The following is a 27,557-nucleotide window of genomic DNA, read 5'->3' as shown; positions in this document are numbered from 1 at the left end:
AAAAGAAATATAAGAACCATCATAAAGCTCCTTACAGTCAAAGAAAAATACCTTGAAATTCAATATTTTCCTCTGATCTCCATTAAGCCCCTTATTTGTACTAGACAGCAATGCCTATATTACAGACTGCTGCTATGACACAGCTTCTTAGATCAACACACATTTCTTTCTGCTCATTTATTCTCCTTTTTGGTTACATACTTTTAAAAGGTGCATAAATGTAATAATCAAAGGCACTGCCACAATCTCATTTCCATAGCCTGCCGCACTCGCTCCCTCTACTGCACCTATTCTGGCCTGTGCTCTGCAGAGTCCCCCGCTACCACCTTTCCCCTCCATTAACATCCCTTATGAATATGTATTTCAAAGTCTCTTCTTTGCTGCTTTCAACCTTTATGCTGTCAACAGCTCCATAGTGATGCTCCTGCTACCGTCCCTTCACCCTCTTCTTGTCAGCTGTCTGCTCTGTGGCATCTCCACTGCTGTAACTGCTTAGTCAAATAGCTTTGTCCATGACTTTTACAGCGTGGCTGTGTAGTGGGATTTTCTAACATGCTCAATGTTGACCTAACACTGCTCCCATCAGTGTCAACAATAAAACTCCCATTGGCTTCAATGGAAGCAGAACTAGGCTTTTGAAAACCTCATTCTGTGTCAATAAGACATTTGGCCTGGAAAAGACCTCCTTGGTTATCAGATCTGTTCCCTTGCCAGAATGGTGTTTTCCAGAGTTTGTATAACTTAATGCCAAACACATATAAAGAGAGAACAATCCTCAGAGAAAATGACGTCTGTAACAAATCTGGCCATCTGGTCACGCTTCTTCCCCATCCCCCCCAACAAACTAACATGCAACCTCAGCTTTTCGGGTGACAGGGTTGTCTTGTGGCAAAACCTGCATAGACACATTTGGAATTCCATGTCTCTCACCATTGGAGTCATTTAGTAAATGTCTAACAGGAAATGGACGACTCAGACAGATGTAATATTTTCCCTTCTAAGATATTAACAACTGCCTGAGTTGAACAGAATAATTGGTCCCTAGAGAAGAAACAGGGCTTTGAAATCTAAAGTGAGTTAAGCTTTCAGAGGTTTTTGCCATAAGATAACCCAGTAAAGCCAGGAACTAACATACTTTCGGGGAAAGCCAAGAGTGTCATATAAGAAAGTGTCCTCCCCTCCCCCCCTTCTTGAAATACTAGTTGGGTTTCCTAGTATATGAAGTCATTACATTTGGCATTAGCTGAATTCTTGCGATGGTCACACCTTAATGTGTTAGCCATTTGAAGAATTGTGATAGCTAGTAAAAGCTCCTGAAGATATTTTGAAAACTAGATTTTTATGTACAAATACAGTATATAATATAGACAAGTCATGAGAGCCAATTGAAAAAAGGAATATATTTTTTCTGTTTTGTGTTTTGAGACTTTCTGACCATCTGTAGAAGTAATGACTGAAAAACATTCTTTGAAACATATGCATTCATTGCACTTCACATGTCTCATATAGCTCACTGAAAAAGATGGAGAGGACTTGATTCTCTGGTGCAAAAAAGTAAATAGAAGATCTTGTACTTTATATAAATTCACCAAAACACTGGGCCAATTTCTGCCCTTACATGTGCATGCCCAGTTCTCAGAGACTTTGAAGAGCCTCCATTTGAAAGACACTGCAGCACATGTTGATGTGATTGCAGCACTACCAGGTAGAGATTAGATATTGTCCAGGACAGTTACTGGTGTTAGCTGATACCTTAGGCAGGGCATATATACCCAGCATCAGTGAGCTGGGGGAAGAGGATTAGGACATTTAATCCACTAATGTGCTGCACTCTCTCCCAGTTTCAACAGCGAAGCTGATGGAAATCAAGGAGGCTACAGAAAAGGACATTGAACTGCAGGCAATCAAGAGAGCAATACTACCTGGGTAGTCAGAAGAGAGACAGCCAAGGAGCAGTAAGAGCAGAACCCTATTTTCTAATAAAAATGAGCTGAGTATGGAGGATGGAATCATATTTTGAGGACCAGAGAGCTGTTGTCCCTGCCTCATTACGTAAGGATGTTATTAAAAAAATACATGCCTCATACCTGGCCATTGCCAGCTGTCTGATGGGCTTGTGTGTGTATTTACAGGCTGGGAATTAACGCACAACTCTGCTCCTTGATAGAAGGGTGTGATACCTGCCAGTTGTGTGATAACAGTCTTTCTGCCAGCAGTTACCACAAGAGCTGCTCACCTGACCATGGGAAAGGATGGGAATGGACTTTTTTACCTTCAGTAAAAAGCAGCACTTGATTACAGTGGATTACTATTCAAATTTTTGGGAGGTCGATGCCCTGCCTGAGACAAGAAGCAAGTCAGTGACTGACAAATTGAAGGCCCACTTTCTGAGATATGGCGTTTTGGAAACTGCATTCACCAACACTGGACCCCAATTTATATGATTTCCACACATTACCCAGCATACACACAGAGTAATGGTGTTAGCTGTTTTCACAGCTGATTCCACCTAAGTGACTGTTACACAAGGCTATTTCTTGCGGTTCAGACCCCTTGTTAGTAATTTTGGTGGACAGGAAGATCCATCACAAAGGTGCCAAACAGTCCAGTGCAGGCACTGATTGGATGAAGTACCAAGACCCTGCTACCAATGAGAGGAGACCCGTTGCAGCCAGAAGAATGGCGATACCGCTGAGAGAGGGCCAACGATCAGAGAGCAGGCACAAGACTATGACAGGTCAGCCAAGGGTACTCATGTGAGGATCCAGCCATTAGAGAGAGACTAGAAGGAGTGGACTGAAGGAATCATGAGTGGTGCAGTGGCATTGAGATCATAAGAGGTGACTATGCAAGAGAGACAAGTGATCTGAAGGAACAGGAGACACTTGTGAGCCAATAGACACAACACCCAGAGAAAGTCCTTCAGAGATACAGATCTCCTCACAGAACAGAGACACACAGAACCATCTGGAAACCAAACCCCACAGGAAGGGAGGAGCTCCACAGAAAGAGAGTTTGCTAGATTCAGACAAGTGACAGGGAGAAAGAGGTCCATTCCAGTTTGATCTCCTCAACAGGTGATCACATTATTTCAGACTATGCTGAGTCTGTGGTAAAGAGGAAACTCCAACTGGGCTATGTGCTAGCAACCTCTGGCCAAGTGACATGGGGTGGGGGGCCTGGTCAATAATTTATTTTTAATGTTTTGTTTTAAAATGTTTGTAAAATAGGGAAAATGGATCATCATCAGTGGAACTGGATTCAGAGGACCCATGTTCCCTTGACGGACTATTATTGACAGGTCACCAAAGGAACAAGAAACGTGATGGAGTTTGGCTGGAAGCAATTCTCAGCCACATGGATGGAGCAGTGCATAGGGTTTAATAAAGTTCAACTTAATCTGCATTGAGCATTGCTCACTGGGGATGAAATGCTTCCTTGAGTGGAAACCTTTCGGACAGGCACATGATTGCTAATAAGTGAACTCTAAAAAGACCCTGTAATCACAGGAGATGGTGAATTTGTTCTTTGCACTTTGGACATCTCAAAACTGAAACATTTTGCAGTTAGACAAATAGTTAACCATCCAGCTGTGTCTGGCTGTTTAGCTCATAGGCTCAAGTCATAATGAAAGAGGAAAAACAAATTATCCTTATTTTCCCATCATTTATCTATTAGTTTAATTAAAAAAAAACAATTAGGAAGAAATAGGACAGTGGAAAATAAACTGAAGAGGGCAGATTGGGCCAGGTCTCTATGTATTTCATTGCATTTAAAATAATTTATTTAGGGTTATAAACTGCATGGTGAGGTTTCTGAACAGCTGTGGCTTTTCAGAGCCAGTTTTTTTCTGACCCAACAGCTTGCTATGGAGCGTGGGTTGCTTTACTTCCCTTCTTCTGTCATTTCCATTTCGTGTTTTCTTATACTCAGAGTGACAGTTTCACACTCTTGCTTCTGTTCCCCAGTCTCAAGGCTAGAGGGACTAGAGGGTAAAATTTTCAAAAGAAATTTAGTCAATATTTTTTTCAGACTTTTAAGTGCCTATTTTTGGAATTTAAAAGTTATACATATTTTGAATGCCATCACTATAGTGGTTAATTCTTGATTTCTAGGAACGGGCAGTAGTTTGATGGATGCAAATTCTATATCTTCTAAATCTGTACACCCATCTCCAATTGTAAAAGCTGCTTTTTTATTTATTTTTTGTTAGCATTACATTTGAGTTTTGTTATTTTTTATCTAGTGCAGGCAAGATTAAATTAGTAGAGCAGTTCAGAAAGAATATTAGAAAAGAACTTTGGGTGGATAACTCCTGGCACTTCAAACAATGTGCTGTCTCTTTCTAAACTATCTTCACCATGGTAACCTAATTAAGCCTATTAAGAAAAGGTGCACTCCAGCTAAAGCTGTCTGACTTCATCTCATTGTAAAGTCAGTCAACTTTATAGAGGAACAAAGAAGAACTTCTAAGGTTCTTCCTGAGAAGGTACTTGTAAACACAGGTGTGTGAAATTTGGTGGCCATTCATCACGGGTTTGTGCAAACATTTGCTTCAGTATCGATCCACCTGGAAATCCTCCGGCATCCCTTTCTTGCAGCTGAATGAACCCCAAATCTCCAAGTGAAGCTCTATTGAAATCTTGGTTTTCCTGTCAAACATGCGGAACTGCAAATTTTCTGAAATCTAGCCTATGTTTGCAATTTTTTAAAGAATATGTTGTTGTTGTTGTTGTTTAAATCTGAAACCACATAAAGGGTTTTTTTGTAGTTATTGGAGGAAAATGTACCAAACTATTTCATAGAATGTTGCACCTACATATTAAACTATATAGATCAGATCCTCAGCTGGTGTAAATCAGCATAGTTCCATTGAAGTCAATGGAACTACACCAATGTATACTGAACTGATGATCTGGTGGTGTCTTTTTTTTTTTTTTTTTCATATGTCTAGAGCCTTGTGTCTCAAAAGAAATGTGGTCTTTCCTCTGGAGGTTGCTTCATAGCCATGAGGGTCTCTCTATTTTTAAAAACTTGTTACAGTCCCTTCGTTCAAAAATTTTAATCTAATATAGACTCAGAGGCTGTTCGAACTATAGGCAAACTGGGCAGCTGTGCCTGAAGGTGGCAGCAGGCAGATTTCCGGGGAAGCTGTGCTGCAGCCTAGTTTATGGGGGGGGGGGGGGACTGCAGCCTGTTCCAACCTGTAGTGCTCTAACTGGCCCATGTGAGTCCTGATGGCTTTTATGTGCTGCCACAAAACTACTCTACTGTTTCATGTCGCTAAAGCCTCATTGGAGTGACCTGTATGTGGGAATAAAGGGGAGCTGTGTGTGTACATGTATAGGGGGTGGGGAGAGCTGTGTATGTAAAAAAATCAATTGAAATAATGGCACTAAATCCATTCAAAGAAAAATGCCCTGGGCAGCTGGGGGCTCTGCCCAGGCTGGGGCATTTGTTCACTTGGCACCCCCAGGTGCTAGGTCTGCAGACAAATATTTTATTTAAAAATAAAGCTTTTAATTCCTGGCTACTGCATTCCTAAACGCTGCATGAGACAAGGCCCTCACCCATTCCAGTTCCCCCTCCAGTCTGCTCTCTGACCCCTTTCTCCCTGCAGCCTCCCATACCTCACGTCCCTTGCCCTTCCTCCGTCACCTCCATGGCTCCACCATCTCCCTCCTCACCTTCCTCTCCACTTCCTATCACCCTGTGGCTGCACCTTGCTCTCCCATTTGTCTACTGTACACCTCTCTCTTCCATGGCAGTGTTGCAGTCACATTTGTTAACCTGCAGTGGCCAGGGAGACTGCAGGGGCTGAGTTGCAGGGTTCAGGCAGGCAGCGTAGGAGGCTGAAGTTTTGCCCAGGGTGGCAGATTGTCTTGAGTGGCCTTTGCGTATCCTTTTCCATTAATGGAAGAGGAGGAGGGTGTCTGCAGCTCTCTCAAGAACTTGTCAATGCCTTCCCATTCTTCCACCGCATGGGGTCACTAAAGAGTGACTTAAATCGCTCCCCTCATACAGAGGCTGACAAAACTCCCTAGAAGGCACAGCTGGCCCAAGAGCTCAAGATCAAGCTGGACTCCCATAAGTGCAGCTCCACTGAACCAGCCCTAAATGGGATTTTTTAATTTGTAAATTTCTTAAAACATCCTCCAAAGCTCTCTGTCTGAACCATCTGAAACCCAAAAATCCAAAGTGCAGCTGAGAAGGGAGAGAAATAAGAAACAGTTGGTAAATTAGGATTCAGACTCTGTCTGCACTGGCGCAAAGATGCAATAATAAAGCTGATGATTATCCAAGTTTTTATTCTAGTGAATGGTATTATTACAACAGTCTGCTGGCTGCAAGTAACTTATGGGAATGGAACATGTTGTAAAGTATCTTGATGCCCAGAACAATTACACTTTGAAAACACTCCTTTGGCTAGTTGAATGTAGGAAAAGCCAGATTGGCTTGTGATTGTGACCAGTTCATGAATCCTTCACAAAGGCGTTTGAACTAGCGATCGTTGTTGTTAGGAAGAAAGTATAGTACAGTAAATGGTTGTCTGTGGGGACTAACATTTGCTGCATCTTAGAAAGTGTGATGAGGTTGTGGAGGAAAAAAATTAATATTCTGAGATGAATTGACAGGATGTTGTATGTAAGATATGGGAGGCTATTGTTTCACTTTACTCAGCACTGGTGAGACTTCAGCTAGAGTACTGTGTCCAGTTCTGGGCACCACACATTAGGAAAGACGTGGACAAGTTGGAAAGAGTTCAGAGAAAAGCATGATAAAAAGTTTAGAAAACCATTTAGTCTTGAAAGAAGACTGAGGAGGGACTTGAAAACCAGTTTTCAAATATGTTCAGGGCTGTTATAAAGAGGTCTGTGATCAATTGTTCTCCATGTCTGCTGAAGGTAGGATGAGAAGTAATGGGCTTATTCCGCCCCAGGGGATATTTAGGTTAGATATGAGGAAAATCTTTCTAACTATAAGAGTAGTTAGGTTTCCAAGGGAGGTTGTGGAATTCCCATCATTGGAGGTTTTGAGGAAGAGCTTGGACAAACACCTGTCAGGGATGGTCTAGCTCGGGGGTAGTCAATTATTTTTTTGTCAAGGTCCAAATTTTTTGGGCAAGGTATAGTCAAGGTCCAGACTCCAGAGAAATACTTTTCACACTGCAAGTGCCCCGTTCAACAAACACAATGCTGTGCATTAGTAATATACCCCATCACAAACATTTTTAGTGCATTAAATGAAAAATAAAATCAAACCACTTTATAACCTAAAAACAATCCCCAAGAAAATAATAGCTCAAATTAAGCAAAGAAGGAATTAAGTAGAGCCAGTCAATCATTACTTCACAGTACAGTGTATTGGAGATTGCATTGTGAGAGAATGAAAGGGTAATAATAAATAAATAGATTTCAAGGTCTGTTCAAAAGCATCTGCCGGTCTGGATTTGGCCCATAGTCCACCTATTGACTATCCCCTTCTAGGTTTATTTGGTCCTTCCTCAGCTCAGGAGACTGGACTGGATGACTTCTTGAGGTGTTTTTCAGCCCTACATTTGTTATTCTATGATTAATGGAATTTATCCTTACACCACTTGTACGAGATTGGGAAGCACTATCCCAATTTTACGGATGGAAATTGAGGCATAGGGTAAACTAAGTGATTTGCCTAAATTCATACAGGAAATCTGTGGCTGAACAAGGAATTTAACCCAAGTCTCTTCAGTCTTTATGCAGTGCTCTGTCTTGGTGTACGGCTCAAGTTTGTGGAGGAAGCATTATGTTATACTTCAGTACGAACAATACTCTACAAAAATAAAGTATATTGTAGCTGAGACTGACTTAGCTGGGGACTCTCAGGCTAGGGAGATTCATAGGGATAAATAGCAAAACCAGTGTTACAAATGGTTGGAAAATTGGTTCACTTCTTTTGGTATGAAAATATTACTCTATTACAGCTGAGGTCTGAACTCCATCAGATAGTTGAAAAGAAGGTTTGATCAGTTTAAAGAATAGAGTTCTGCCCTAAAGTGAGGTTGCTAATATTTAATGGCTAATATTCATAGATAACTGTCAGATCTTCAGATGCTGTAATCTGGTAATAACTCCGTTGGTTTAAGGGAGCTATGCTGGAGATCTGGTCTGGTATTAGTCTTGCAACACTGTTGGTTCTATGCATGAAGCTGTGATCTTTTTGTTCAAATCCTGCTGCAGTTTTGGCTCAAATGAGTCTGGGAAAGGGTTTGGGAGATAGTCCATATTAAAGTTAGAGGTGCATGGATCCCCCATTTGGTGAGGCTAGCCTCCTGCTACCTCTTCTGTTGGAGCTGGAGGAGCCCCGGAGGAGCCACCCTGGCCAACTGGCTGGCCTGAGCCCACTCTGTCTTTCGGGGAGAGGCAGAGTGAGGGTGGTAAGAGGAGCAGCATGGGCGGGGTCACGGGGGAAGAGCAGGACATAGGAGCGGGGCCTTGGGGCAGAGCATGGGCGTGGCCACAGCCTGGATGCCCCTTCTGCAGTGGCACTCCAAAGGACATCTGATTCCTGTTATCACAAAAGATGACCATCCCTTCTGAGCTGCAACATACGCTATTCAAGGTACCATATCCAAGAACATAATTTTGGAAAAAATGCACCATGAGGAAATCCTGTGAAAACTCTTGCTTTCTCCTTTCACTCCTTAAAATGTCCTTTTCTTGCCAGTTTTACTGTTTTGTTTTTCTTTACCCCTGTAGCCAATATCCCAAATACTCTGGTGCCAAATAGGAGGCATGGATTTGTCCTAGAAGAAAACTAGCGACTTTCAGTGAGCTGTGAAATTAAAGCATTGCCCCAACTGAAAATGGATTTGCTGGCACCAGATGTCACTGTTGGTCCATACTAACAAACCTTAAATGGCATTTCTGTATGATCATTTCTGAATCCATAACTGAGAACATGGCTAAAGGGTTCACAATTGCAAGCCCATGCATGTATGTAGACCTTACCTAAGAGAAATCTATAGATGAAAAACGCAGTCTAAATACTAAGCAGGCTCTAATAAAGGAATCTCTTTTTCTGGATGCATTGAGCATGTGATTTTTTTTTTAGAAGCAAAATGGACTATTTTCTGTGCTCATCTGCATACCACTACCCAGAATGCCTTTCAGACTTCCACCTAATTCATAACAGTTCTGAACTTTGGTAACAAATTAAGGGTTTGAATATGCACTGAGTTTTTTTTTGTTTTAGGGGCTTCTATATTTAATTACTTGACCTCTCTGAAAAAATGTTTATAGTTAACTAATTTATAATTAGTCAACTTAATTTTTAATTTGGTGCACAAGACTATTGTAGAATTATGATGTAAAAGAAGACCCTTAATGTCCCTCCACCTGCCTATATCATTATAGTATTTTTTCTTTAACATTGGAATCTTATCTATACCGCAAATGTAAACACGAACATTTTAAACTTACTTTGGAAATATTATTTTAAAAACCATATTTTCTTTCATTAACAAGGCAAGGTGTATATTAATCAACTACCAGTGGAATCTTGAAGTTCTTAAAGGAAAACTCTGATCATTTGGTTTGTCTCTATGATCTGAGAAAACCTAAGGCAGGAAGTCTTCTCACAAACAATTACAATATATGATATTTCGCACAAAAATTCAAAATGGCATCTTTACTTTATGCCAAAGCCCATTGTCCTTTGGTTATTCTCATTTTAAGTGGCATATACTTCTAAACTCTGGGATTCTCATGCCATATAGTCTTAAGAGGACTCTGTTAAGCATCTTTCATAATTTTAAAGTCCTTTATCCTCTCAGTTACTTGCCACAAAACAATGCATTATAATTCAAAACTAAGTATTTTAGTAAAATGTATGTTTGTATCCTGGTACTCAGACTGGTTTGTTTTTTTTAGGGTTACTTATGAGTGCTGCCCTGTAGATACTGATCTATGATTGGCTCTTCAGACAGCATAAATTACTATTCACTGTATATTTAACAAGTGGGCACATGGGGCCTGTTGACATACATTCAATGTGTAGCAGTTCAGAGTGGCATATATATGTTTCAAATTCCATTTCTTCATGGCATCCAATTTAGTGACTTCAGTGGAGCTACACTGTTTTACATCACAGGAGGATGTGCCCAAAAAGCTTATCAAGGATGTCACAGAGACTCACAGATATGTGGCTGGTTGAGATAATGATCCTATACTCACAAATCTGTGCCCTGTTTAGGTTTTTCTGTCTTGAATAGGAAGTGAGGACTTACCGTATTGGGTGTGCTTTCTTAGAAATATGTTTAGGACCCCCCCCCCCCACACACACACACTGAAACCAGTGTCAAAATATGCCCCTTTGGAAAGTTACCCTGTGCTGGATGCCTCGCGGGAATGAGGTTTGTAACATATACTTCCCCCAGTGCACTCTAAGCTGCTACACATCCATTATATGCCAATGGGCCCCAAATGCCCACTTGTTGAGTACACTCTGAATGTTACATGGCTCTTTAGGGATTGCTAACAAATATGTGCTCTGACATTTAAAAAAAAAATCATTATACTACAGCTTTCCTGAAGAGGACGGGCTTTCAGATTGATTGTAAAGTGCTGAATGAAATTCTGCTTGCCAAAATGTGTTAGGACATTTTAAAACCTCTGATTAAAATAAAGATATGAACAAACCAAATGATATGAATGAAGACCTTGAACTATAATAAAACTATGTTAACACTTTCTCAGCAGGATTATTTTTAATCCATCCTATCCCTTTCTCCGGGAGAGGAGGCCAGAATGTTTTTATCAGTGCCACACAGAGAGGATTTCTATGGCCCCTGCCAGCCACTCATGCCCTGACTGTACTGGATGGTCCTAAAAGTGGCCCTGATTGGCTAACATGGCTAGGCAAGCCCACGTCTAAGGGAGGCTTTGTGGACAGGGAACATCTGCCTCCCCCTCAACTTCTTGAGTGACTGTACTGAAGCAGGAGTTATCCACTGATGTGGATAACAGTTGATCATATGGCTACTGTGTATTTGTGATGGATATTTCTTAGGCCTAATCCTGCAATACGTACTGAGACAACTCAGTTAAGTACATATTACTTTTTGGGGGCAACAGCTGCAGAATTTTTATATGCCACTTTGCTAAGGGACTCAGTCTTAAAAATGCCCTTGATCGCGCACTTCAGAAAGTGAAGGGCAACAGTATCACCGGGTGTCAAGAGAGTAGCCTTTAGACGTGGTATGGTCTACTTACTGAGTGCTTTTTAGTACAAAGAGATGTAAAATTAGAGATGAACTAAAAGGCTAAGGGCCTGATCCGGAGATGATTGAAATCAATGGGAGTCAAGCATTGATTTCTAAAGGCTTTGAGTAAGAGTCTGTGTCTTGAGGTCAGGATTCTTCATATCTTCTTGAGGAATTAATGACTTCACTAAACCTGTGATAGAGCAGAGAGCTGTATTCACTGTGCTACATATAGTGTTAGTGATGCCAACTCTTCCAGAAGAAATACAGATTTCTAGAGACGGATCTTGGCAGGTAAGTTAAAGGGGAAAATGACTCTAAAGCAGTAGTGGGCAACCTGCGGCCCATCAGGGTAAGCTGATTGCAGGCTGCAAGACATTGTGTGAACGTTGACCGTCCAAAGGCATGGCCCCCCGCAGTTCCCAGTGGCCACAGTTTGCTGTTCCTGGGTAATGGGAGCTGCGGGAAGCGGCGCGTCACAGGGACATGCTGGCCGCCAATTCCCGCAGTGAACCACGGCCAATGGGAGCCGTGATCGACCGAACCTGCGGACACAGCAGGTAAACAAACTGGCCCGGCCCGGCCTGCCAGGGGCTTTCCCTGAACAAGCAGCAGACCAGCTTTGAAAACCACTGATCTAGACCATCCCTGACAAGTGTTTGTCTAACCTGCTCTTAAAAATCTCCAATGATGGAGATTCCACAACCTTCCTAGGCAATTTATTACAGTGCGCAACCACCCTGACAGTTGGGACGTTTTTTCTTAATGTCCAACCTAAACTGCCCTTACTGCAATTTAAGCCCATTGCTTTTTGTTCTATTCTCAGAGGTTAAGGAGAACAATTTTCTCCCTCCTCCTTGTAACAACCTTTTACATACTTGAAAACTGTTACCATGTCCCCCCTCAGTCTTCTCTTCTCCAGACTAAACAAACCCAATTTTTTCAATCTTCCCTCATAAGTCATGTTTTCTAGACTTTTAATCATTTTTGTTGCTCTTCTCTAGACTTTTTCCAATTTGTCCACATCTTTCCTGAAATGTTGTACCTAGAACTTGACACTATGCCAATTGAGGCCTAATCAGTGCAGAGTAGAGCAATTATTTCTCATGTCTTGCTTACAACACTGTGAACCCCCCCAGATCCCTATCTGCAGTACTCCTTCCTAGGTAGTCATTTCCCATTTTGTATGTGTGCAACTGATTGTTCCTTCCTAAGTGGAGTACTTTGCATTTGTCCTTATTGAATTTCATCCTATTTACTTCAGACCATTTCTCCAGTTTGTCCAGATCATTTTGAATTTTAATCCTGTCCCCCAAAGCACTTGCAACTCCTCCCACTTTGGTACCATCCACAAACTTTATAAGTGTACTCTTTGCCATTATCTAAATCATTGATGAAGATATTGAATAGAACCGGACCCAGAACTGATCGCTGCGGGACCCCAGTTGATATGCCCTTCCACCTTGACTGTGAACCACTGATAACTATTCTATGGGAATGGTTTTCCAACCAGTTATGCACACACCTTATAGTAGCTCCATTTAGGTTGTATTTCCCTAGTTTGTTTATGAGAAGGTCATGTGAGACAGTACCATAATCTTTACTAAAGTCAAGATGTACCACATCTATTGCTTCCCCCCTATCCAGAAGGCTTGTTACCCTGTCAAAGACAGCTATTAGGTTGGTCTGACATGATTTGTTCTTGAGAAATCCATGCTGACTGTTATTTATCACCATATTATCTTCTAGGTGTTTGCAAATTGATTGCTAAACTATTTGCTCCATTATCTTTCTGGGTACTGAAGTTAAGCTGATTAGTCTGTAATTTCCTGGGTTGTCATATTCCTTTTTATAGATGGGCACTATATTTGCTCTTTTCCAATCCTCTGGAATCTCCTGTCCTCCGTTACTTTTAGAAGATAATCGCTAATGGCTCAGATATCTCCTCAGTCAGCTCCTTGAGTATTCTAGGATTATTTTATAAGGCCCTGGTGATTTGAAGACATGTAACTTTTCTAAGTAATTTTTAACTGGTTAATTTTCTCAAAACACATTTTCCCTTTTTTGAATGGGATATTACTCAGATACATTATCAAGTTTTGGCTTTTGCTTCTTTGTTTTTAATTTTCTTCATGAAAAGAGCAACCATTCCACTAGAATTTCACGTCTTCAGTTATAACAAACTACTAGAATATGGTAACATCTAGGAATACCTCTGAATCAGATACTCTAAGCATGCTAAAATCTCAACCTTAGGAAACCCTAAGAGATTTTGTAGACATGTTGTACTAATTGTTCATTGGCAAGCTATTTTGGCAAGACACTCCTATAACTATTTACAATTATTCCTGTTGTTTTGTATAATCTTAGATCAAAATTGTTTTATTGAAATATAATTTTCATATCCCAACATAATTGTTTAAAAAAGGCACCAGCAATGATAACCTCAAATGTCTCTATTTACTCTTGGAAATTATTAAATTGATTTTTTTATAATAGGAATTGTATAGCTAAATCCTAAGCAACTATTTGAAAGTTTAGGGGGTAAAAAAAAAAAAAAAAAAGGACACACATGGTTTTCGTCTAATTGAAGGAGGACATCCAAAGTATTACATAATTCTGTCAAATATGTTTGGATAGGTTCTTTCAATCGTAGAGTTGTCAATATTTTGAGTTAAAGTCTTCTGTAGTAAACCATAAAATATAATCAAGATCTAAACTAATTAGACTAGTGTAAGAAAAACCAGTTTGAAGAAAAAAAGAACTTATAGCTCATGGTTGTGATTGATTCCAGGCTGGTCAATTTGCTGAAATAGCTCCTGGCATGACATCCTCAGTCCAGGGGGCTACTCTAAATTATGGCAACCTGTCCTGGTTTCCTGTGGGAGGCGACACTGCCCTTAACGCCATCATGATGTGTGCTGTGGCCCCACTATGCCCTGCCCCATACACTGATATTAGCAGGAGAGGCTTGCATACACAATAGGCAGATGGAGCCAGAGTGAGGGATGAAGGAATCCCCAGCTTGGGGAGCTGTAGGCAGATTGTGCCATTCTGGTGGCAAGAAGGGAGCACAAAAGGAACAAGAATGTAGTTGAGATTACCCCTCTACATCTAGAATGTATATATTTCTGACAGCGGCATATTGAAATCTGTATCCATTCAGAAATAAATTTCCTGTCTTGCCTTTTACAAGTGCCAGTTCATCATTCCATTAAACTTTTGGAAAATCACTAAGTTTATCTTTCAGCAAGTCCTTATACAATTGTGAAATCAACATATTCTTGGGCAAATAATATAAGGGTAGAATCTACATATGAAAGAGATAAGACAAGTTCTTTCAGCTGACCAGGTCAAACATGCCTTCTCGGAAAAATAAGCATAAAAACAGAATCTGGAAAATTGAATCATGACCTGTACATCATCAAAATTCCAGAGATCTAATTTGAGATATAAATCAGTAAACACCTCTAAGGCTCTTAAAGTTGCGTAGTTCAAATCAATAATACAAAATTGCCAGAATAACATCTGAAGTATGTGCCAATGGAATGGAAGGAATTTGTTCAGCAGATTGATCGACCCTCTCTACATATATTGCCTCCCATAGCCAGATTGAGGTCCAGATGCTTGTCTATGTCCAATGAATATACAACACAAGTTAGGAAGCTGGGTAGGGTGGGTATGCATAGGAGACTGAAAAACACTCCTGATTCTGCCTAATCTTGAGTCATCTGTGTGCCAAAAAAAATTCCCCGTCACAATCTAGAGCAGTCTGAAAACTGCTCTAAGTAATATCAGATGCCAGTTGCCCAAAGAGATCATCAGGCCCTAGGAAAGCCCTAACTATTTCCCCTTTCCCATGGTCTGTGCCTCCTACATCACTACATCAGGCTGCTATTGCATTCTTATATGGTTCATTTTCTTCTACAAGGAATGCAGCTGTGGTTGGCCACCACACTGAGGGGTATAATGGGAATTGGCAGCAAAAGCGCTAAATGGAATTTAGAAAAAATGATGGGAATGAAAATGAGTATTTTGAATGATCAAAAATGTGCAAAATCAGGCAGTTGCATACAATGGAAGTCATTCAGATTGTGCCCCACTGTAGTAGAGGGATTAAACATTTGCAGGCTTCTGCTCTGGATCACTGCAGCAGAATTTTTCTAGTGGAATTTCCATACAAAAAGCTCTTGCATATAGAAAAAGTTTCCTTCAAACTAGCCACTTGGAGGCATATTGACAAAAGCAACTTTATCGTGAAACTACTGATGTGCAATGTAGTATTTGAATGTCAAGACCATTGAGAGAGAGTGAGCATTAATGTGACAGCCTGCCCTGGCCTTGTGTGTAAGGTCCTTTTGTAGTCAATGATAGTCTTTCTAATAATATCCATGGACTTTGGATCATTGTCTATTTTTTACACTTCTGTACAAGTAGAATCCTCATACTTCAGACAACAAGCTAATCATCAGAAGGTGTCAATAGAAGTGTCACCCATAATATGTAGATCTACACCCATAGGTTCATTGTGGCATCTACCACTTATTTCTGGAGCAGTTGTCAGTGGGCACTGTCAGAATCATGATACCAGCCCAGATACTCACCCTTGGTGAGTTCTGGATTGGTTGTTCCTGTTCTTCATTCTATTTCCTTTATATTGAATTTACTCCAATTTTCCATCCAATAGAATGAATAATATTTTACATACCTCTGGCATATTTTTTAGTGGAATCTTTGTGACTGGGACAGTTGGGGAAGTTGTACTTGACTGATACTTCCTATCCCTGTGTGGTTAGTTCACATGAAAGAAATAGTTTTCTTGAAAATATGCCCTTCAGCATACATACTATAAAATCAAATTACTCATCTTCTCTCAAGAGAAATAAAGAGCCACGTCTCAATTCAAGAGGTTGGTCACTTAAATCAAACATAAAATAACACACACAACCTCTCAGCAATTTTCAGAAGTACACGCTATGGATGTATGTGGTTCTAAAAATTCCCAGCCCTCTGACGGAAAAAAGACAGACGTCAGAATTCCATAGCATTGCTCAAGTTTTCCAGGTTATTTTGCTAGAAGAATGGTGGTTTCCAACTACAGTATATTATATCTTTGGGATTCCTCTTCTACTAGATCAACATCTGGCATAATGATTTTATGTGCTCCTGATATTACCCATTTAAATGTATGTAAAAGTTTTATAAAGGTTGTGACACATTTATTCATAGAATGGAAAGCCACGGTTAGAGCTGAGATGGAATTCTGCAGTCAAAACCAAGACTTAGTGTTGGGTGGTGAGAGAGACCCAGCCTTAAGTCTGAATTTTTGTGGCCTTTGTCTGTGTGAGTCAGAACCTGGATCAACCAATGACAACTGACAAAGTGAGCATCTTGGGGAAATTAATGATCACATGGAAGAGCTGATGGCCTGAAATGAAACCAAGGACCCTTAATCAGGGCTATCACTGGTTCAGCTCCATAGTTGTTAGCAACTCTGAGGGAACTAGTGTAGATGGGTCACTCTGTGTCACAAGCATTTATAACATCCAGCGAGAGGACATTTAGCAAGTCAATTCTGTCCAAGACCTGCCTTCAGCAACAGCCCTAAACCCATTAAACTTTTTTAACTTCAGAGGGGGTTATAAAGGAGTACAGATGGCAAAATTTGGCCCTTATTTCTATTTGGGCTATAACAGGATTGTAAGACTATTCTACCTTGTAGAATGTTTTAACTATAAATAATTTAATATTTATCCAATGCTCTGAATATATAAATTTCAAAGCATTACTACTAGGAAATGAATATTCCAGCATCATGCTGGTAGTTACTCTGCTGCTCTAGGGTGCCATCTTTTGGATGGAATTTAAAACTGAGGTCAGGTCACATGCCGTCATTAAAATCCCTTGTTTGAGCGTTTGATCTGTTGTCCTTGCTGACTTCCAATTTGGTAAATGTGTTATACTTACTGAAAATTCCTTGGTTATTTCAAATTGATGTTCTAGCCTGCAGTTTTACTTTGTGTTGCTTAAAGGATCCAGCCTTCACTCCAATATTTCAGTGATGGGTTAATAGGATCCCTGTGTCTATAACTTGCTGAGTATCACTGTATGAATGGTTCTGTATAGCTATCTGGTGTAAAGAATTATAGAACTTGTGAACAAGTAGAACTATGAGTTTTAAATCTTATTGAACTTTAGCCAATGTATTTATTATGTAAATTTCCCCCTTTTTTGATGAATTAATCTCTTCACATTTCATTAGGACACCATAGTGTCCCAGACTTTTAAGGGTAGACTTTCAGCAAGAACATGTTCCTGGGAGCTCCACTTGCCCCCCGTGCCCCCAGGGTGGCCCTGGGTATATTGGTAAATATCCACCAGTTTCTAAGAAACAGAGGTAAATCTTCCCCGCCACCTAAGGTTGCCAGGCATCCACTTTTTGATTGGAACACCCAATCGAAAAGGGACCCTGGCGGCTCCAGTCAGCACTGCCGACTGGGAAGTTAAAAGTCCAGTCAGTGCCGCAGTGGGGGCAGGAACTGCGACCAATCGGAGCTGCGTGGGTGGCGCCAGTGGGCGCAAGGGCAGCATGCGGAACCTCCCAGGCTGCCTATGCATCTAGCATCTGCAGGGAACTGCCGGCCGCTTCCTGGGAGCTGCAGTAAGTGCCCCCAAGACCCCGAACTCTCTCCCACACCGTAACCCACTGCCCTAGCCCACAGTCCCCTCCTGCACCCAAACTCCCTCCCAGAATCCGCACCCCCTCCAACACCCTGCTACAGCTCCCTCCTGCACCGCAAACCCCTCATCCCTAGCTCCACCCCAGGGGCCTCGGGGAAGGGGTGGAGCAGGGGTGTTTGGTTTTGTGTTATTAGGAAGTTGGCAACCCTACCCCACATCCACAATGGATTCTCGATAAGCCCAGAAAGCCCCATTTCAATAGCCTGATCAGAGAACAAACACTAAAATTTGTGGTAACTACAGAATCACAATTGCTTGTGATTCCTGCCAAAGTAGCAGATGTTGTTGATGCTGGAAGAATGGACCTGCAGTACAGCATCTGCATCCCATGAGTTCTGTCCAAAGATGAGGAAAAGAAGTATGAAATACCATAGCTGTTTTCCATACTAAGTTTGAGAATTACTTCTCCCAGTGACTGAGACAGATTAATTTCTGATTAGTATACTTTTTGCAAACTAGATTTTCCAGAGACCAACAGACAAAGAAAAATAGCCCGAGTTTAAACTAACTTAGGGCTTTCTTCCTTTTCTAGGAAACAGATAAGACTCTGGTCCACAGAGGGCCTCATTCCTTAGGGAAGGATTGGAATGACTTCCCTTAACATGAGGGGGATAGGCATCCAGGAGAGCTGGCTGTATTTTAAATAATCCTTATTGAGGTTACAGGAACAAACCATCCTGATGTGTAGAAAGAATAGTAAATATGGCAGGCGACCAGCTTGGCTTAACAGTGAAATCCTTGCTGATCTTAAACACAAAAAAGTTTACAAGAAATGGAAGATTGGACAGGTGACCAGGGAGGAGTATAAAAATATTGCTCAGGCATGCAGGACTGAAATCAGGAAGGCCAAATCATACTTGGAGTTGCAGCTAGCAAGGGATGTTAAGAGTAACAAGAAGGGTTTCTTCAGGTATGTTAGCAACAAGAAGAAGGTCAAGGAAAGTATGGGCCCCTTACTGAATGGGGGAGGCAACCTAGTGATAGAGGATGTGGAAAAAGCTAATGTACTCAATGCTTTTTTTTGCCTCTGTCTTCATGAACAAGGTCAGCTCCCAGACTACTGCACTGGGCAGTACAGTATGGGGAGGAGGTGACCAGCCCTCTGTGGAGAAAGAAGTGGTTCAGGACCATTTAGAAAAACTGGACGAGCACAAGTCCATGGGACTGGATGGACTGCATCCGGGGGTGCTAAAGGAGGTGGCAGTTGTGATTGCAGAGCCATTGGCCATTATCTTTGAAAACTCATGGCGATCGGAGGAGGTCCTGGATAACTGGAAAAAGGCTAATATAGTCCCATCTTTAAAAAAGGGAAGAAGGAGGATCCGGGAAACTACAGGCCAGTCAGCCTCACCTCAGTCCCTGGAAAAATCATGGAGCAGGTCTTCAAGGAATCAATTCTGAAGCACTTAGAGGAGAGGAAAGTGTTCAGGAACAGTCAGCATGGATTCACCAAGGGCAAGTCATGCCTGACTAACCTAATTGCTTTCTATGATGAGTAACTGGCTCTGTGGATGAGGGGAAAGCAGTGGATGTGTTATTCCTTGACTTTAGCAAAGCTTTTGATACGGTCTCCCACAGTATTCTTGCCAGCAAGCTAAAGAAGTATGGGCTGGATGAATGGGCTATAAGGTGGATAGAAAGCTGGCTACATCATCAGGCTCAACGGGTAGTGATCAATTGCTCCATATCTAGTTGGCAGCCGGTATCAAGCGGAGTGCCCCAAGGTTCGGTCCTGGGGCCGGTTTTGTTCAATATCTTCATTAATGATCTGGAGGATAGTGTGGATTGCACCCTCAGCAAGTTTGCAGATGACACTAAACTGGGAGGAGTGGTAGATAAGCTGGAGGGTACGGATAGGATACAGAGGGACCTAGACAAATTAGAGGATTGGCCCAAAAGAAACCTGATGATGTTCAACAAGGACAAGTGCAGAGTCCTGCACTTAGGACGGAAGAATCCCATGCACTGCTACAGACTAGGGACCGAGTGGCTAGGCAGCAGTTCTTCAGAAAAGGACCTATGGGTTACAGTGGATGAGAAGCTGGATATGAGTCAACAGTGTGCCCTTGTTGCCAAGAAGGCTAACGACATTTGGGCTGTATAAGTAGAAGCATTGCCAGCAGATCGAGGGACTTGATCGTTCCCCTCTATTCGGCATTGGTGAGGCCTCATCTGGAGTACTGTGGCCAGTTTTGGGCCCCACACTACAAGAAGGATGTGGAAAAATTGGAAAGAGGCCAGCGGAGGGCAAGAAAAATGATTAGGGGGCTGGAGCACATGATTTATGAGGAGAGGCTGAGGTAACTGGGATTATTTAGTCTGCAGAAGAGAAGAATGAGGGGGGAATTTGATAGCTGCTTTCAACTACCTGAAAGGGGGTTCTGAAGAGGATGGATCTAGACTGTTCTCAGTGGTACCAGATGACAGAACAAGGAGTAATGGTCTTAAGTTGCAGTAGGGGAGATTTAGGTTGGATATTAGGAAAAACTTTTTCACTAGGAGGGTGGTGAAGCACTGGAATGGGTTACCTAGGGAGGTGGTGGAATCTCCTTCCTTAGAGGTTTTTAAGGTCAGGCTTGACAAAGCCCTGGCTGGGATGATTTAGTTGGGGATTGGTCCTGCTTTGAGCAGGGGGTTAGACTAGATGACCTCCTGAGGTCCCTTCCAACCCTGATATTCTATGACCTCAGGAGTCTGATCTGAGCTGAAACTGTGAGGAACTTGTAACCACAAGGAGAAACTTAGAGTGGGGTGTTGAAAGACTTTTCCTGCCAAAGCCCATGTTGGAGTTGGGATGAACTCTGGGAAGCTTATTTGAATGGGTGTAGGTTCTTTCTTCTTGTTTTTAATAGGTTTTCTCTGCAATGTTTTTTCCTTAAGAATAAAGTAGACTTGCATAGAAAGAACTGTGTGGTAACTTATATCTGTAGCAATCACTTTGAAGAGAAAGAACAGGAGTACTTGTGGCACCTTAGAGATTAACAAATTTATTAGAGCATAAGCTTTCGTGAACTACAGCCCAATTCTCTAAGGTGCCACAAGTACTCCTGTTCTTTTTGCAGATACAGACTAACACGGCTGCTACTCTGAAACCTTTGAAGAGAAAGTAAGCTGTCCTGTCTTTGCTAGAATATGTGTGGTGAAGGCAGGGAATTGTTCATCATGGACTTACCCTGGTCAGAAAGGAGTGAGATGTAGGTCTTCACCTATGAGAGGTAATGGCCGGGGAGTTGAAAGCTGAGATTGGGTGTGAACCATTGAAGTGAGATATAGTTGCAATCACCCTGAACTGTGACATGCTCTTCTTCAGCTGCGTTTTCATGTCACCTTGGTTTACAGATGATCTGTAACAAATAAAGTGAAAGGGAAGATGGCAAAACACCAGTGGTGGAAGTCGTGTTCAGTTGAAGAAAGAAGATTTTGTTAAAAAAAACCTTTTCTGCTGTGATTGTGCTGGAGACAACTATGAAATTTCTTTCCATCTACCATAACATCTACAAAATCTCAGTTCAGTAGCTAGTTGGTAAGAGTCACGCTTGTTGTGAGGAAATAGCTTGTTATTTTGTGGACAAGACTAATCAGACTAGAGGAGGGTTGTCTGCTTCCATTGTGACAGAGCAAGATCTTCAGCGAACAAGGGCCTCATCTTCTCTGCTAGAGTTTCAGCCAGTGACCCTCCCTGAAATAGCGGAGGTACTTTGTCCCACAACCTATGCTTTGGATCTATGTCTTACCTGATTCGTGAAGGCCAGAGGGGAAGTACTGGTCCTTTAATTGTGGATATGGTCAATGTTTCTTAGTTAGGGTAGGCTGCTTATTGCAATGAAGGAAGTAATAGTGTGGCTTTTGCTCAAGAAATCATGGCTGAATGCTGACAATCTTGCTATCACATCCTCCATTCTTGGTTGTGATTGTCGAGAGGTTTGTGATTAGAGAACTCTCACAGTATTTAGATGCTTTTGGTCTTCTTGACCCCAATCAATCAATGTACAAACCTGGCTATAGCACATAGTCACCCAGTGCAATCAATGAAGTCTATCTCCTCCTGGTGACTGATCAAGGGCAAGTGCCCATGCAGGTATATTAGATCTATCAGCTGTCTTTGACACTATTGATCACGAGGTGTTGCTGACTCCCTTGCAGACCTTGGTGGGAGTGGATATGACTACTTTTCAGTGGCTTCATTCTTTTCTTGGAGGGATCTCAATGGGTTGTTGTTGACAGTTTTTCCTCTTCCTGAAAAATGCTCTGGTGCAGGGTGCCACAGGGTGTCTTTTTGTCACCTTTCCTTTTTCTCATGTATTTGAGACCGTTAGGAGGGTTAATAGGGAGCAATGTAATGTGGAGTTTTCAGTATGCTGGTGACACCCTGCTCTATGTCTCTATCTCGTACAATTCTGATGATGTGATTAAGTGCCTCAGCCAGTGTTTAGTCAAGAGTGGGGCTTGCATGACAATGAGCTGGCTGAGGCTCAACCCAGATAAGACTGAGGTGATGATGGTGGATTGGGGAAGCAGCTAGAGCCGATGGTGCATATAACCAATCTACTGAAATTCCCTGTGAAAGGAATGGAGCTTTGACTCTGGGACAGTCTTCCTGGCAGGCTGCTCTAGTACCAAGAACCCCGGGAGCCAGGACCCTGGCAAGCCTGCTAAGGAGCTGTGAGCCTGGGAGCAACGTCTCTTAGGGCATCCAGGCTCTTGGTTCCCTGTCAACTTGCCAGGTGGCCTGTTGAGGAGCCAGGCAGGCAAGCTGCCAGGAAACGAGGCAGGTTTCTGATGGAGTCAGGCAGGGTTCTTTGGAATTTTGTTAAGATTGAACAACCACCTTCACTAAACATTTCTGATTTCAATGAGTTGGCAAATTCTAGCCAAGAAATGTTTCATCAGAATTTTTCTGACCAGCTATAGTTGCAGCCTTTCTTTTGGGTGCAGACCTTGCCACTGTACCCAGACATTAGCCTCCTTAGGATTAAACTACACCCCTACCCCGTTATAACGCTACCCGATATAACATGAATTCGGATATAACGCGGTAAAGCAGCAGCTCTGGGGGGGCGGGGCTGTGCACTCTGGTGAATTAAAGCAAGTTTGATATAACGCGGTTTCACCTATAGCGCAGTAAGATTTTTTGGCTCCTGAGGACAGCGTTATATCGAGGTAGAGGTGTATTGCAAAGAATGCTACCTGGGGCTATGCCTTCAAATCATTTGGAAATGGAACGTGGTGCAGAGCTCAGCGGCCAGGGCCGGCTCCAGGCACCAGCTTACCAAGCAAGTGCTTGGAGCAGCCACTCCGGAGAGGGGCGGCACGTCCAGCTGTTCGGTGGCAATTCGGCGGACGGTCCCTCACTCCTGCTTGGAGCGAAGGACCTTCCACCGAACTGCAGCCGCAGATCGCGATTGCGATCGCAGCTTTTTTTGTTTTTGTTTTTTTTGTTGTTTGGCTGCTTGGGGCGGCCAAAGCCCTGGAGCCGGCCCTGTCAGCGGCTCACTTTTCCAGTGCAGTATCTTGCTGGGAGCACACGACACTTTTGCTCTGTGATCTGCCTTGGCTGCCTGTATGTTTCCAGGTGGAATTTAAGGTGTTTGCTATGACCTATAAACTGCTAAATGGCCTGGGACTGGCCTACTTGAGGGATCACCTCTCTCCACGTGCCACACAGCCATGGGTGAGGTCAGCAGAAGTGCCTGATTTAGATCTCCCTCCTCATAAAAGAGAGGGGGCCGTGGGCACAGCTTTCTCTGTGAGGTCTCTGAGGCCTTGGCTACACTTGGGGATTCACAGCGCTGCCATTGCAGCGCTGTGAAGCATGAGTGTAGTCGCGCCGCCAGTGCTGCGAGAGCTCTCTTGCAGCGCTGTATGTACTCCACCTCTCTGAGGGGAGTAGCTTGCAGTGCTGCGAGCGAATGTGCAGCGCTGCAGGTGCTGATTACACTGGCGCTTTACAGCGCTGCGCTCGGGGGGGTGCGTTTTCACACCCCTGAGCGCAGCAAGTTGCAGCGCTGTATAGCGCCAGTGTAGCCAAGGCCTATGACCCTAGAACTTACTCCCTTTATTGTCTGAAATAGCCTGAATTTGGTGACTTCTGGGCATGCTGCAAAAGACACCTGTATAATAGAGTCGCTGGAGAAGGCTAAAGGTATGCATCCTAGATGACAAAGGCAGTAGGTGGCTGGCTAAGTTCCTGTGGTGCTAATTTAAGGCTGCAGAGATCTAATTCAATTGTACTCAGGGGAGGGATAGCTCAGTGGTTTGAGCATTGGCCTGCTAAACCTAGAGTTGTGAGTTTAATCCTTGAGAGAGCTACTTAGGGATCTGGGGCAAAATCAGTATTTGGTCCTGCTAGTGAAGGCAGAGGGCTGGACTCAAGGTCCTTTCCAGTTCTAGGAGATAGGACATCTCCATTCATTTATTTTATATTTATTTTTTTATCACTAATTATGTTGGGATGCCTAGAGCCTGAGATGTCTTTATTATTTTAGATCTTAATGAATAAGATGCCAATGACTGTGGTAATTAAGCCAGTCCAGATTTGATTCAACAACTACAGAAGAAAGGGAGATTTATAATAATACTTAACACTTATATATTACTATTGAATTTAAAGATTTTCTCATGTGTAGTCAAATACCATTATCCCTATTTTAATTTGGGGAAACTGAGATATAGAAAAATTACCGGTAAGTGATTTGTCAATGTTACACAATCAGTTGGACAGCTGGATATACCAAGGGCTGGTCTATACAGAAAGTAAGTGTGAGGCAGACGGGGGGTGTAAATCTACAGCACTCTAGCCTGCCATGCACTAACTGGTTGTGTGGACCCAACTACCATGCACTAAAAATTTCATAGTGCACTTTGACCTACTAACTATGGAACTTTTAATGTGCAGCAGCAGTGCTCACATGGCCAGTTGGTGCACTGCAGGCTAGAGCGCTATGGATTTACACCCGCCTGGTTGTGCACTAAATCTTTGTATAGACAGGTTCCCACATTTCCTGTCTTACAGTCTGTCCATTAGAATCTGTTGCTTCCCAATTATTAATCTGTTCAGCTATTTCCATGCCTGTTACATTTTGGCTAGAAAATTCAATCTTGTAACCTAATTGACACCACATAAAGAATGATTAAAAGTCACCATTTCCTGAGTCTGAAGGTTGCATGGAAAGTCTATGAATATAGTTATGAACATAATCAGAATAGTTCTTCGAGTGCTTGCTCATGTCAATTCCATTGTAGGTGTGCACGCGACCATGTGTGCGGTTTTCAGAGACTTTTGCCTTAGTGGTATCCGTAGGGCCGGCTGTGGCGTTCTCTAAAATTTCAGGCACCACGTCCGTACGCCCTCTCAGATCCTTCTTACCGCCCATGGTGGTTAGTCAGAGTGCCTCTGTCCTTTGCTCTGCAAGTGGTCAGCATTTTTTCCTTCTATCTCAACCTTGTGCTTCCAGCTGTAAATAGTTCAATTGTTTGTTAATAAGCTGTTACGTGTTTAGTTACATACTGTCCCAGCGGGGACTTTGCCCCAGGCACGGCATGCCCCAGTCTCCAGATTTTAAGCCCTGTTCCATGTGTATCAGGCCCATGCCTGTTAGCGACCCGCACGATAGCTGTCTAAACTGCCTTGGGGAATCCTACATAAAAGAAAAGTGTCACATCTGTAAAAACTTTTGTCCTAGGACACAGAGAGAATGTGACATATGTCTAAGGGCCTTCCTGATGCACGTTGCCCTACGCCCAGTTTCGGAACTGGCACAGCCTGACATGGCACCCAGCGCTTCAGCTTTGGTGTGGAGCGTACCCCTGGCACCGGGTTCCTCCCAGCACTGATCTCCATCATCAGTGCCGAAAAAGAAAAAAAAGAAGTCTGCACCAAGCAAGTCCGACCAAGGGGCTCTGGGCACCTACAGTGGAATTGACCTGAGCAACACATCTCGAAGAACAACAGTTATGAAAAGGTGGGTAACCGTTTTTTGCAAATTGTCTTCATGTCAGAGAGAGTCCATCCTAACTAGGAATATCCATCACTCTTACAGTCTGGTATGGAATTTCCAAAGCTGCATAAAGGAATTTCAGAGAAGAACCACAAGAATGATTCAAGTATTTGAAAACATGCCTTATAGACTCAAGGAGGTCAATCTATTTAGATTAACAAAGAGAAAGTTAAGAGGTGACTTGATTACAGACTCTTATTACCTACACGTGGAACAAATATTTGATGATGGGCTCTTCAGTCTATCAGGGAGAGATCTAACACAATGGTCCTTTCTGGCCTTGGAATCTATGAATTGGATGCCTGATTCCCATTTGAAAATCTCAGCCTTAAAAGATAAGTATTAGACCAATAAATCTAGAAGTAATTTTATACATTTTTTATATATTTGCATCTTGCAAAACAGCTCCATCATTGAGTCAACATTGCAAGCACAGCTTGCTTCTAGATCAGTGCTAGCACTTGTAAACAGATGTTGTTCAGTAAAGAACGGCTTTACTACTGTTTTGCCAGTATTTCAGTTATCTTTATGTATTCATCTTTGTAGCTGCAATCATGACAAAAGCTCTTGTGCTGGGTTTCCCTCAAAGAGCCTCACACTGAAATTCTTGGAGAATAAACCAATGAATATTTCAGCCCACGCTCTGAGTGGATGACCTCCAATCCCTGTAGATAGCTCTACAGTGAGTCATAAGTATTGTCCAACCCTGACTTTCCTAACATTTTCCATTCACTGCGGGTTACTCTGTGTTAGCTGCAGAATAATGATTTTCAACAGTTCATATGTTAGAGCATCAGGGAATTCTGTTTAAAAGAAATGAATTAACTACATTTAAATAAATCTATGCTCCTTGTGGTGTTCTCTGAGTGGCAGTTAGACTTCTTTTCCTTGCTATGAATTTCTGTTTGGCAAGCTTAGCACTTCAAGCAGGCAGCTAGCAAATAGAGCTAAAAATTGCCTGGCTATCACTCATTAAAGCGTGTGCCAGACCATGTACTATGACCTCTGAATGCCATTCAGTTGATCTCTTCCATGTTCCTCTTAATTTTATTTACCAGCATGCCCAAATTTTGCTATGGAGGAGAAATTAGGCCACCCTGATAAGTGGAGCCATTTAATCATAACATTTCTGATTGTTATACAATGGATGTATTATCTGCACACAAAACAGGGCAGGGTATATCTAGAATCATATAGCAAGGGCATGAGCTTCACTTTTAAAAGTCCAGCTGAAACTCATAAACCATGGAAAATATACAAGGCATAAGAGGTAATATTATAATACCTAGCTCTTATAAAGCATTTTTCATCAATAGATCTCAAAACACTTTACAACTAAGGTCAGTATCACTAGTCCCATTTTATATGGGGAAACTGAGGCACGGAGCAGTAAAGTGACTTGCTCCAGGTCACTCTGCAGGCCTGTGGCAGGTCTGGGAATAGAACTCAAGCCCCTTGAGTCCACATTCAATGCTTTTATTTGAAAATATCAGCATTAGATTCACAGTTATATAGCAAAATTGATATAAAATGATGCAAAATACACCTCTACCTAGATATAATGCGACCTGATATAACAC

At 42.3% G+C, this 27,557-nt stretch overlaps 1 long non-coding RNA gene across 1 annotated transcript in view; it reads left to right on the top strand.

Moving 5' to 3' along the window:
* Positions 1-25,935, top strand: part of LOC117884997 — an 86,643-nt gene extending 60,708 nt beyond the window's left edge. Inside the window, exon 3 of the long non-coding RNA XR_004647693.1 lies at positions 25,663-25,935. This is a non-coding gene — a long non-coding RNA (uncharacterized LOC117884997). The remainder of the gene's footprint in view (positions 1-25,662) is intronic.
* Positions 25,936-27,557: the final 1,622 nt, after the last annotated feature.

Source organism: Trachemys scripta, chromosome 11 (genome assembly GCF_013100865.1).
Source record: "Trachemys scripta elegans isolate TJP31775 chromosome 11, CAS_Tse_1.0, whole genome shotgun sequence".
NCBI lineage: Eukaryota > Metazoa > Chordata > Testudines > Emydidae > Trachemys > Trachemys scripta.
This window is presented reverse-complemented; position numbering and strand designations above follow the sequence as displayed.